Here is a 12,811-nt window from a genome sequence, read left to right as displayed (position 1 = left end):
TTGCAACGAGTCACACAGCGGGGAACGGCGTTCCCCAAGCGGGAGATTTGAAAGTCGGGAACAGCAGGTAAGCGACTCTGCGTTCCTTTTTTCTACTTACTTTTAGGTGGCTGCGGAAAGCCGGCGGGGAGACCCGTGGAGGGCGAGCAGCCAGCAGCAGCAACAGCACGAGTTTCCCTGGGGGGGAACAACCTGAGCCCGACTTTGCTCCCGCACCGGCAAAATTCACCTCTCGGCCGGGCGGGAAGCAAAGTAAAAAAGGTCCCTATGCCAGTCTCAAACGAGACTGGCTTGGGAGCAGTCGGTAGCAGCCAGCACAGAGGCTGTGGGACAGACAGCTCGGACAAGCGGTACCGGGGCTCGAAACACTCAGCGAGTGCAGCGGCACTTATGGAGTCGGAACGGGACGTTCGGGCTGAAAACCTTCTTCACAAGGTAAGGGCCAGGGGATCCATAGGAACAGCCGGGGTTACCGGCTGCGGAACTGCCGCGAAGGACCAGGCCCGTGAACACCGGGGTCGGTCCAAGCGGCTCGAACCCGACACAGGGAACGACGGCCACCGGCGGGAGAAGGAAAGTCGGGAACAGCAGGTAAGAGACCCTGCGTTTTCCTTCAACTTACCTTTCTAGGTGCAGACATGGACCAGGTCCATGTAAGGTGCAGAAGGCCGGCGGGAGAACCGCGGAGGAGCGGCAGCAGCAGCAGTAGCAGCAGCAGCGGCAGCGGCAGCAGCAGTGGCAGCCGGCAGCTGCAGGAGCACAGACAGCGGCAGGAGCACAGGCAGTTGAGGAGCTGGCAACGGCAGGAGCAGCATGGGCACATCGGTTCCCGGAGAGGGAAAAACACCTGTGCCCAACTTCGCTCCAGCATGGTGAGAAAGTTCATTTCTCGGCAGCAAAGGACTTTGCAGTTGACTGGCTGCAATCTACTACAAGGGACCAGTATGTGAGTACCAGGGTCGGTCCCAGCGGGGTTTTAGTTACAATAATCGCTTCTCGGTTTTTTTGGCTAAGATCAAGTGTAGTATCTGTTCTTATCAGTTTAATATCTGATACACCCCTTATCTAGGGACTATATATATTATATAAAAACTATAGTAGCTGTTATCATCAGTTTTAATGTCTTATATGTCCCTTATCTAAGGACCATATAAGTAGGAGTGCCCAGAATTGAGGGCATTAGAGTGGGGTTGACCGGCTGCAACGACCATAAGGGACCAGTACCGTCAGTACGGGGGTGGGTCCCAGGGGTCTTAGATAAAGGAGCAGCCAGGAGTGCTGAGAGCGTTGAAGCCAGGTTAAAGGAATAGATGGAAGCAGCTGTGCCAGTTATCCTCCACACCGGCCATATCCACTTCACGGAAGGAAGGACAAAACTGGAGAAGGAGGACCATGGAACAGTGGGCAGCCAGCAGCAGCCAGCGGCACTTGGATCAACCGTAGTGGGATCAGCTGTGCCCGATGTCGGCCCCGCACCGGCCAGATCCATGTGACCGAGCGGTAGGCTAGACACAAATCAAACAAGGTAGTGGACTCAGAAGGGTCCGACTTTGCATAAAACCGCCGGCAACCAGCGCCCGAGAGGGCTGGAGCGGGAAGAAGCGGTGTATGGAGCCTTGCTCCAACGTGATAAAACCACAGCAGTACCTCTTTGAGGGCTGCACAATGCTTCTACCCCATCAGAGGGGAGCACTGTGGGTCAGTTCTGGGTTGACTTGCAAGAGGGGTCCGCAGAACAAAAGACAAGTGGGCAGCAGTTAAGCCCCACATGGGTACCCCGTGCGGGACCCTAGAGATCTCTAACTCTATAAAAAAGAGTAGGCAGGACCCTGATGGGCCAGAGCCTGGTAATACAGCGTCCCATGATCCTAACACAGCAGGGACTCTGCTGGACATGGTGGCCGATTACTTTAGCCAAGTCAAACATGGGTAGACTTGGATCCAGGATGGCAATAGTATTACTATATGTCTGGCCACATACGCCAACAAGAAAAATTTACAAACACTGGCCAGACATCTGCCACCTGGCAACGGTGAGGCATTACAGGTGCCCAGTGTAATCCAATGCATTTGGCAGCATATGGACGAACATCAGGAACCAGGACCTCAAGATCCAGAAAACCTTAAAGGGATTGACGGAAGGCATCATAGCATACACCAGCACCCTGGACTAAACGTAGGTAACCAAAGACCATCAAGACGCACTAGATCTGTTTAATAATATGCAATATGACCTGAACTACACGTGGAAGGCGGCCATTCAGCCAGCACTAGGACCCCAAAAATGCTACCATTTGCAAATAAAGAACCGTGTGTGGACTAAGCTAAGACACTGGGGCTCATCAAGGCCAGCGCAAGGGCCTATTTTGGAGCATGATACCAGCCACAGGCAAGGCCATAAAAAATGTGGCTCATACCAGTAGCAGTGTCAGAAATCAATATAACCTGCAGGATCCGTTTTAGGGTATGGCCAGGGCGGCCACCCTGGAAGATGCGGAAGCCTCAACCTCCCACACAACCCCGAACAAGAAATATTAAACCAGAACCTTATTTTCAAAAAACCAAGGAAATAACAAAACCACCGGTAACCATGGAGGTAGGTGGGTGGGGTTTCTTCTGTTAAATAGGGACCTACGAGGGTAGGGGAGGTTGCAACACTATAGTTATGTATGGTATATAATCACTACAGATTCATATAATCTCAGCAGTATTCAGGGTTATCTGATAGGGTTTTTCTCATCCCATTAACCACAGTACATCATACACCAGAAGGGCATTTTGTCCTTACATAAACCAAACAAGCTAAAACCCACATGGTGCTACAAGAATTGTACACAAAAGATGGGATTGAACATATTTATTAAAAATAAGATAGAGTAGGGTTGCAGGATTATCATTGATTTTAACCCTAAACACATTTGTTCTAGATATTCATTTTAGGATGGATGCTCTTATTATTCATAAAGACTTGGTGTCAGTTGCGGGTTTCTATATGGCAGGCATTGACTCAATAGAGGAACTTTGGCAATATAGAGCTTACAAAAGGGGCAATCATTAGCCCCAATATTATGTACTAAAATTCGTAAACCAGCTTGGCATTGTTATGTAAATAAGCCATAGGGTGAGGTTTTCCCCCGTTCGGACCCATCATTGGGGTACTAGGGGAAATTCAACCACACTCGGCATCTGGAATTTTCAGAGTACCCGACTGACCTTCTCAATCATGGTATTTCAGTCTTACAGGGGATGGTGTTAGAACCATGTTCCCTATGAACATTGCCAAAAAATTATTGATTTATCCAGTGACTGGAGGCAGTCATCCATGCCATAACACTTTGGATTTATTGATTTGTAGAGTCTAACAGACCCACTACACTGTCAGACAGGACGATGAATCTCATCTCATCTGCACTAAGACTGTCAACACGGAAGCAGTACCTTGAACACATCAAGAAATGGGGCATATACTGCTTGGACAACAATCTCGACCAAAAGGCCAAGAACATTCTGGCCGTATTGGAATTTTAACAAGCCTCCATTAGGATAATCGATGGAGCTACAGTGCCATCAATAGTGCCCCAAGTGCACTCTCCAATTACCTATCACAAGGATCGGAACGGCACGCGGTGGGAACGCACCCCTGGTAAGCTAACCAGGTACTCCGAAATCTGGGACATGGGTGTCGTTTTCTCAACATGCTGAGGAGCTTGTAGCTCATAACAGCGTTGTCACCTCAGTAACAGACCAGGAAGATGGTTATGCTCATGGTGTTATTTACCGCACAACAAGTCCAGCCATTAAGCAAACTGAGCCTGGACTCCCTGATCATCTCACCGAGAAACTGGTGTTGTCATACAGGATTTAATAAAAGAAAACAGATCGGGTTCCTCGGGTCTAGGGTTTGATTTTATGGTACACCCATATGGCAAACGACTGTGTATAACAAGACACATCTAACAATACATAGCATATACTCAGAACATTCAAGGTCAGAGTATGGAGTTGTTTATCTCTTACAAGAAACTGCATGATAGGGTCACGACTCAAACTATTTCAAGGTGGCTCAAATAGGTCCTAAAAATGGCAGGAATAGACACTGATGTTTCAACTCTCATTCCACCAGGACTGCAGCAACATCCGCAGCAATATTATACAGGTACCCACAGACCAAATCCTCAGAATGGCAGGAGGGTCATTTTAAAAAAGGGTTTTTCCACAGGTTGTATAATAAACCAGTTAATTTGGAGCCATCATTGTATTAAGAAAACATTTTAGGTTCAACAAAATAATTTGGCCGATAGGTTACAGGGTTATGATTCTCAAATTTTAAAAAATGTTATATATTTTTTTTTTTTTTTTTTTTTTTTCCGTTATACCACACAACTCTTTGTATAATTGTGTTTTAAAACTACTAATGATGCTCTCTCCCAATACCCAAGGCAGTTGTGAAGCATGGACTCGTTCCACGGCATGAGGTCACAGAGCTTTGAAATCTTCACGAAGTCACTCACGTGACTCCGAAGTAAAATAGTAAGATTAAACGAGAACTTACCAGTTTGAAGTTTGATCTGTATTTTATGAGGAGTTACGATGAGGGATTTCGTGCCCTCCGCTCCCACCCTCTTATGATCATATCAAAAACTGGTATCTCTTTGATAATCTTACTATGTTAGATCATTATAGGTTTCTGTGACCTCACACCGCTGCTTTGAAGAATGACACGCATGCGTGGAAGCGGGGTTCTTCACGAAATCCCTCATCGTAACTCCTCATAAAATACAGATCAAACTTCAAACTGGTAAGTTCTCGTTTAATCTTACTATTCTAGGGACAATTTCTTTCCACCTTGATAATAGAAGCCGATTTACTATCAATATAGATCTATCAGTCAAATACATCGACTCTGATATCTCCACACCCATTCAATTTTCTCCTTCTAATTCAATAGACTTCTCCTCCAGTACTTCTTCCTTAGTATGTTGGCTCGGCTCTTAGTCCATAGGGGTTCTTTTTTTATAGTTTCCAAACCACTGAGTACTTTCTAGATGGTCTCTTAAAGAGAAGTCTTGCTGTTCACAGTTCCCCTTTTGACCATTCCCAATTCCAAATCTCATGTTCCCTGAACAATTTCCATGTTACCAGATCTTCACATGGTCTATCCTTCCTGATATTCTCTGAATAATCCTTCCCATCATTGGCTGTCTGTCTGGGGATGAGACAATAACAATATCAATTAATAATCAAACTCCAAATATTCCTAAGCCAAATCTCACAAGTCGGTTCCAAATCTGAAACTTTAAAGTCCCTCCAATTCATTGCCATACAATTTAGAGACCGAATTCGAATTATTATCAATTTATTTCTAATAATCATAATTTAGACGCAAAGTAGGTGTTCTTTAGGGAAGCTTGGATAATGTTCCTCTCCTTTCCCTCACTGATGTCAAAAGCTAGATTATGTTAAAATTGGGCACGAGAGTAGGTATCTTTTTCTTCTTTCTTGATGTCAGTTTCATAGGGATACTGAGGAGCAGCTTTCTCTATCTGTTGGCCTTCCCAGATCTATCTTAAAGGTACAGGACAGTATCATTTCCTTCTTCTGGTTAGTTCCTGTTTCTGTGGAGCTACATTACCTGAGCTGTCTTCTGCCCGTTCTCAAGGGGTCTGTATATTCTTTACCTCACTCATAGAAACATAAAAACATAGAAAATAGGGGCAGGAGTAGGCCATTCGGCCCTTCGAGCCTGCATCGCCATTCAATATGATCATGGCTGATCATCCAACTCAGTATCCTGTACCTGCCTTCTCTCCATACCCCCTGATCCCTTTAGCCCCAAGGGCCACATCTAACTCCCTCTTAAATATAGCCAATGGACTCGCCTCAACTACCTTCTGTGGCAGAGAATTCCAGAGATTCACCACTCTCTGTGTAAAAAATGATTTTCTCATCTTGGTCCTCAAAGACTTCCCTCTTATCCTTAAACTGTGACCCCTAGTTCTGGACTTCCCCAACATCGGGAACAATCTTCCTGCATCTAGCCTGTCCAACCCATTAAGAATTTTGTAAGTTTCTATAAGATCCCCCCTCAATCTTCAAAATTCAAGCGAGTACAAGCCGAGTCTATCCAGTCTTTCTTCATATGAAAGTCCTGACATCCCAGGAATCCGTCTGGTGAACCTTCTCTGTATTCCTTCTATGGCAAGAATGTCTTTCCTCAGATTAGGAGACCAAAACTATACGTAATACTCCTGGTGTGGTCTCACCAAGACCCTGTACAACTGCAGTAGAATCTCCCTTCTCTTATACTCAAATCCTTTTGCTATGAATGCTAACATACCATTTGCCTGCCTGCTGCACCTGCATTCCTACTTTCAATGACAGGTGTACCATGACACCCAGGTCTCGTTGCATCTCCCCTTTTCCTAATCTGCCACCATTCAGATAATAGTCTACTTTCCTGTTTTTGCCACCAAAGTTGATAACCTCACATTTATCCACATTATACTGCATCTGCCATGTATTTGCCCACTCACCCAACCTATCCAAGTCACCTTGCAGCCTCCTAGCATCCTCCTCACAGCTAACACTGCACCCCAGCTTCGTGTCATCCGCAAACTTGGAGATGTTGCATTCAATTCCCTCATCCAGATCATTAATATATATTGTAAATAGCTGGGGTCCCAGCACTGAGCCTTGCGGTACCCCACTAGTCACTGCCTGCCATTCTGAAAAGGACCCGTTTACTCCTACTCTTTGCTTCCTGTCTGTCAGCCAGTTCTCTATCCACATCAATACTGAACCCCCAATACCATGTGCTTTAAGTTTGTATACTAATCTCTTATGTGGGACCTTGTTGAATGCCTACTGAAAGTCCAGATACAACACATCCATTGGTTCTCCCTTATCCACTCTACTAGTTACATCCTCGAAAAATTCTATAAGAATCGTCAGACATGATTTACCTTTCATAAATCCATGCTGACTTTGTCCAATGATTTCACCACTTTCCAAATGTGCTGCTATCCCATCTTTAATAACTGATTCTAGCAGTTTCCCCACTACCGACGTTAGACTAACTGGTCTGTAATTCCCCGTTATCTCTCTCCATCCCTTTTTAAAAAGTGGGATTACATTAGCTACCCTCCAGTCCTCAGGAACTACTCCAGAATCTAAAGAGTTTTGAAAAATAATCACTAATGCATCCACTATTTCTGCGGCTACTTGCTTAAGTACTCTGGGATGTAATTTATCTGCCCCTGGGGATTTATCGGCCTTTAATCCATTCAATTTACCTTACACCACTTCCCGGCTAACCTGGATTTCACTCAGTTCCTCCATCTCATTTAACCCCCGGTCCCTTGCTATTTCTGGCAGATTATTTATGTCTTACTTAGTGAAGACAGAACCAAAGTAGTTATTCAATTGGTCTGCCATGTCCTTGTTCTACATGATCAATTTGCCTGTTTCTGACTGCAAGGGACCTACATTCGTTTTTAACTAATCTTTTTCTCTTCACATATCTATAAATACTTTTGCAATCAGTTTTTATGTTCCCTGCCAGTTTTCTTTCATAATCTATTTTCCCTTTCCTAATTAAGCCTTTTGTCCTCCTCTGCTGGACTCTGAATTTCTCCCAGTCCTCTGGTAGGCTGCTTTTTCTGGTTAATTTGTACGCTTCATCTTTTGTTTTGATACTATCCCTGATTTCCCTTGTTATCCACGGATGCACTACCTTCCCTGATTTATTCTTTTGCCAAACAGGGATGAACAATTGTTGTAGTTCATCCATGCAGTTTTTAAATGCCTTCCATTGCATATCCACCGTCAACCCTTTAAGAATCATTTGCCAGTCTATCTTGGCCAATTCACGTCTCATACCCTCCAAATCGCCTTTCTTTAAGTTCAGGACCCTTGTTTCTGAGTTAACAATGTTGCTCTCCATCCTAATGAAGAACTCAACCATATTATGGTCACTCTTGCCCAAGGGGCCACGCACAACAAGACTGCTAACTAACCCTTCCTCATTACTCAATACCCAGATAGTATGATTATGCTGTCCTGCAGGCACAAACCTAGTAACAAGTTAGTACAATAGTTCCTTTCCCCATCTCCGTAACTCCCGCACAATAAGTTTGTTTCTTCTCTCCCTAGTGCCATTTCAGTTCTCCTTAGTTCCCATTCCTTCTGACACCAGCTACTATGTTTCCCTTTTCATGGTCCTTCCTTTCAGTGAGGTTTCTCAATTCTAATTAGATTATCTGTGTCTCTCCTCATAGGGTTTGGAAGGGGGTGATGTTCTTTCTGGTTTTTATTGTTATTTTTGAACCATGTGAGGATACCTTCAGATTTCATATGTTGTATTAGCTGGCAGGTCAGGGCTAGCGGAATGGGTTCGGTTGCCAGAATGTCCCTGCTCCCTGATCTCCTGGCCAGTGTCCTCTTCCTCTACCCTCGGGGTCCCAAGTGTCCAGGTAACATCTCGGGATCCACTGATTTCTGAAATCCTGTGTGCCTCTTGTTTGCCCCCTTCCTTCTCGGTATTCCATCACAGGACACGATCGGCTCCAATGTCCCAATTCCCCACAGTTGTAGCACTGATCAGGTCTAACAGCTCTATACCCTCTCCAACCAAACCGAGGAAAAGTCTGCTCTTGGAATGGCAGGTCTATCCAAGCATTAATATCCTCCTCCTCCTTATCTTCCTCCGATGTTATTTCCCATTTCTGGATTCTTAGTACGGGTCTCTGAGCTGCCGTCAGACCAGGTTGCATTGCAGTGTGGACGTCTGAGGCCCGGGGATTATTTACACCTACTGCGGGACCTAATACCAGAGATTGAGTAGGCAGCTTCCTGCAAGGGAATTGCCAATGGGAGATCCGTTCTATACTCCCAACGTCGGGAATTTGCTCCAACCTAATAATACCATCAATGTCAGGATCAGCCACTTCGTATCCTCCTGCTCTCACCCTCAGAAAAACTACTCGTTCTCTCTCTGTACTTCAGGAGGAATTCTTTCAATTCCCCACTAGATTTCCTAATTCATTTCGGCACCATTTCGGCTGAACTTTCCGTCTAACTCCTTGACCTCCCATTCTATCCCCCACTGGTGGAGCAATCAAAGGTGCTAGAAAGTCCTTCCCTGATTCTTCCACTTTGGATTTGAATTTAGTGGGTGTAGTCGAAGGGTGGACTCCTCCTGGGTGCCCTGCTCGCAAGCTGCGCATGGTGTCTCCGAACTGAGAACACGAGAGTGCTGTGAGAAATGTTGTGGCTCCATTCCGAAAAATTCTACCCACCCGAGCATATAGTGAGGCTCTCTCCCTTCGAGGTTCATAGATACCGCTGCACTCTTACTAAATTTAATACGTTTCATTTTAGTCAGTACCTCCCCTTTAAAAGCCATCTTAGTCGTTTCTCTTTTAGAAGCTGGTATTCTCTCCTGCTCCCGCTCCTGCTGTCGGCTTCCACTATCTTCCTATCCCTGTACCTGAATGTCTCGAGAAAGGACCAGTTCTTTCTTGTTCACCTCTAATCCCTAACTTGAACACTGCCATTCTTAGAGTAGAAAGCAGAACGATATCTTTATTTATTTTTCTTCTAGTGAAGAACATTCTCCATATTCCAATAAACTCAATCCCCTCCTCACTGTTTCCATATCGTCTAACAATTGTCTCTGTGTAGGTTGTTCCTATTACTGATTTTTGTCCACCCAGCGGCCAAAGTTCACTCCTCAAAACTCCATTTAATTCTCCAGATAATCCTCTTAATCTTTCTGCTTCATGCGGAAGTTTCTCGCAAATTATCCTTATCAGACTTTCAGGTCTATTTGATAGGTCCTTCTCTGAGACATTCCCCATTTTCTGCACAATAGTCATAATACAAAATACAAAATAAAATGCCAGACACTCACACCTATTCAAACTCGCTCCTTCCTTTCAGACTCCAAGGTCAATGGAACCACTACCACACAATGGCTAATCGTCTTCCAGATTCACACCTTACACAACTGTTCCCTTTCGACCGTTATTCAATTACTCAATTGCTCGTATTCAATTATTCAACTCAATCGCTCATGTTCAATCACTCTCTCAACTTTCTTATCAGTTAGATCACAATCACTTCATTCAACTCTCAACCTTCAAACAAAGGATCTCCAGTTTCTCAAACTAAGACTCCAACTCTTAATCACAATCTCTCCCAAGCAGCAATCTCTCCTAAGAAGCAATCTCTCCCACTCAAACCACTTACACAGCCAAACAAATCCGAACCACACCAGTAAGACTATAATCAAAAAATAAAATATTCCCCCAATTACAAACAACCCCAGACACACCCCAATATAAACTACAAGCATAAATCACACTCTAATAAATCTTCTTCGTGGCGTCCTCGGTCGATGGAACGACTCCTCCCCAGACACAGCAATCGAAAGAGTACAAACCCCGATCGGACCACCACAAATCGGATTCTAACAATACTACAATCTAAACAATTACAAATATTTAATTCAAACACACTTTTACTTAAAATTATCTAACACCCAAAAATACTTAAGCACTCACACAAACAATACAAATAGCAGTCCGCGAACTTAACACACTCTAAATCTTAATACACTCTAAATCATTTTACATACACAAAGTATTTATACAATTCGGATCCAATAACGATGCTAAAAAAGACGATGCTGGATTATTACAATTTACAATAATAATTTAACAAGCTAGCGCACAGTTTACAAACACTCGATCTCAAAGCCGCGTCGCGCTGTTATCAATCAGTGAACCTATCCCTCTGATACCGAAGATTTTCCCTTTCTTCGGGTACTCTTTGCTGAGGGGTACTACTTCTTAAATGGACTACATTTCCTCCTAAATGTTACTTTCCTCCTGCTAAGACTGGGCTTCTATAGGGGGACCTCCTCTCTAGGTTCTACAGAATTAGGGGTACCTTTCGCATCCGGTTACTTTTCACTAAGTAAACCAGGTTCCCGTCTCTCAGTTGCTCTTCACTATCAGGTACTAATCAACAATCGATCAGAAAGTAACTATTCACTGTTGATCAGCCGCCATTCGGAATCAATCTCAAACATGCACAAACTCCAAAGATCTATCTACACAAAATTTGAATTCTACAGTACGAGCAGAACTTCAATGTGAAGTTTTATATTTGGAAATTTGATTCTGCAAATCTGCAAATCTATTTTAAATCTAGTTTTGGAGCATATCCTTCCACATACGCGGGCTCTCAAATTCAAACTAAATTACCCAATGAAATCTCGAATGGACTAGAGAATTCCCAGCCAATCTATACTCTATTCACCAAGCCCAGTGCCTTTACGAGGTTCCTCGTCCGTCACTCCAGGGAGGGACTCGGATGCCTTCACGCAGACACCCCTCTCTGCTGGGCACCGGGGGTTCAGCGCCTAGACTATTCGCGCTGGTAGTTGATGCCGATTTTCAGAATGCACCTTTCCAATCAGCAAAGATACATCAATACGTAGACCAGACCTGTGTTTCAATACCGATTGGATACCAAATCTGGACAATGGGCCACCCCTTGCCCTCGAAGCGCGTCAGGCTCTCGTTAAAGCAGCTGCAGTCTGCCAACTACGACCAAGTTTTGGGCCACTTCTTGCCCTGTTTTATGGGCCTCTAACCCAAAGCAGTGCTAACCTTCCTCCCCCCCCCCCCACACCGTGCTTGCTAGACTCTGTTCTAACAATCTCGATTGGACCCTTTCCCAAGCCCGCGAATAGTCGATCCAACCCGACTTGCGAAGTGCCGAAAATCAATGCGAAAAGTGTACAGTGGACCTGATTTCTGCACTAACGATCGAAACAGCTCAACACTCTTGATTGCAAACTTGTGTTTGGGGGTCCATTGAGATCGTGGATGAGCCCCTAATGTAAATAGCTTGTTCTAAGCTTCCCCCCCAGTCTAGTTTCAGTCAAAAATCACTGAGTCAAGCACTTGCGCATCTAAACTTTATTTTGACAAAACACAATTACAGTTCCACTACTATACCTAACCACCGCGGGTTTGATCCTAGTACCTGCCTGATCAAGCCATCTTAGCCTCGCTCAAGCAGAGCCACTCCAGAAGGTCACACAGTCAGATTCAGATTCAGATTCAGATTCAATTTTAATTGTCATTGTCAGTGTACAGTACAGAGACAACAAAATGCATTTAGCATCTCCCTTGAAGAGCGACATAGCAAACGATTTGAATAAATAATAATAAGTGTCTGGGGGGGGGGTGGTGATTGGCAGTCACCGAGGTACGTTGTTGAGTAGAGTGACAGCCGCCGGAAAGAAGCTGTTCCTCGACCTGCTGGTTCGGCAACGGAGAGACCTGTAGCGCCTCCCGGATGGTAGGAGGATAAACAGTCCATGGTTGGGGTGAGAGCAGTCCTTGGCGATGCTGAGCGCCCTCTGCAGACAGCGCTTGCTTTGGACAGACTCAATGGAGGGGAGCGAGGAACCGGTGATGCGTTGGGCAATTTTCACCACCCTCTGCAATGCCTTCCGGTCGGAGACAGAGCAGTTGCCATACCATACTGTGATGCAGTTGGTAAGGATGCTCTCGATGGTGCAGCGGTAGAAGTTCACCAGGATCTGAGGAGACAGATGGACCTTCTTCAGTCTCCTCAGGAAGAAGAGACGCCGATGAGCCTTCTTGATCAGAGTAGAGGTATTGTGGGTCCAAGAGAGGTCATCGGAGATGTTGACTCCCAGGAACCTGAAGCTAGAAACACGTTCCACCTCCGTCCCGTTAATGTGGATGGGGGTGTGCGTGCCGCCTCTGGACTT

The 12,811-nt window shown here is 45.0% G+C and overlaps 1 pseudogene; it reads left to right on the top strand.

Annotated features, from left to right (window-relative positions):
* Positions 1-988: 988 nt before the first annotated feature.
* LOC129705126 (U2 spliceosomal RNA) lies at positions 989-1,097 on the top strand (annotated as a pseudogene).
* The last annotated feature ends 11,714 nt before the right edge of the window (positions 1,098-12,811 follow it).

Source organism: Leucoraja erinacea, chromosome 1 (genome assembly GCF_028641065.1).
Source record: "Leucoraja erinacea ecotype New England chromosome 1, Leri_hhj_1, whole genome shotgun sequence".
Taxonomy (NCBI): Eukaryota; Metazoa; Chordata; class Chondrichthyes; order Rajiformes; family Rajidae; genus Leucoraja; species Leucoraja erinaceus.
The sequence above is the reverse complement of the archived record's forward strand: the minus strand, read 5'-3'. Positions and strand labels throughout refer to the sequence as shown.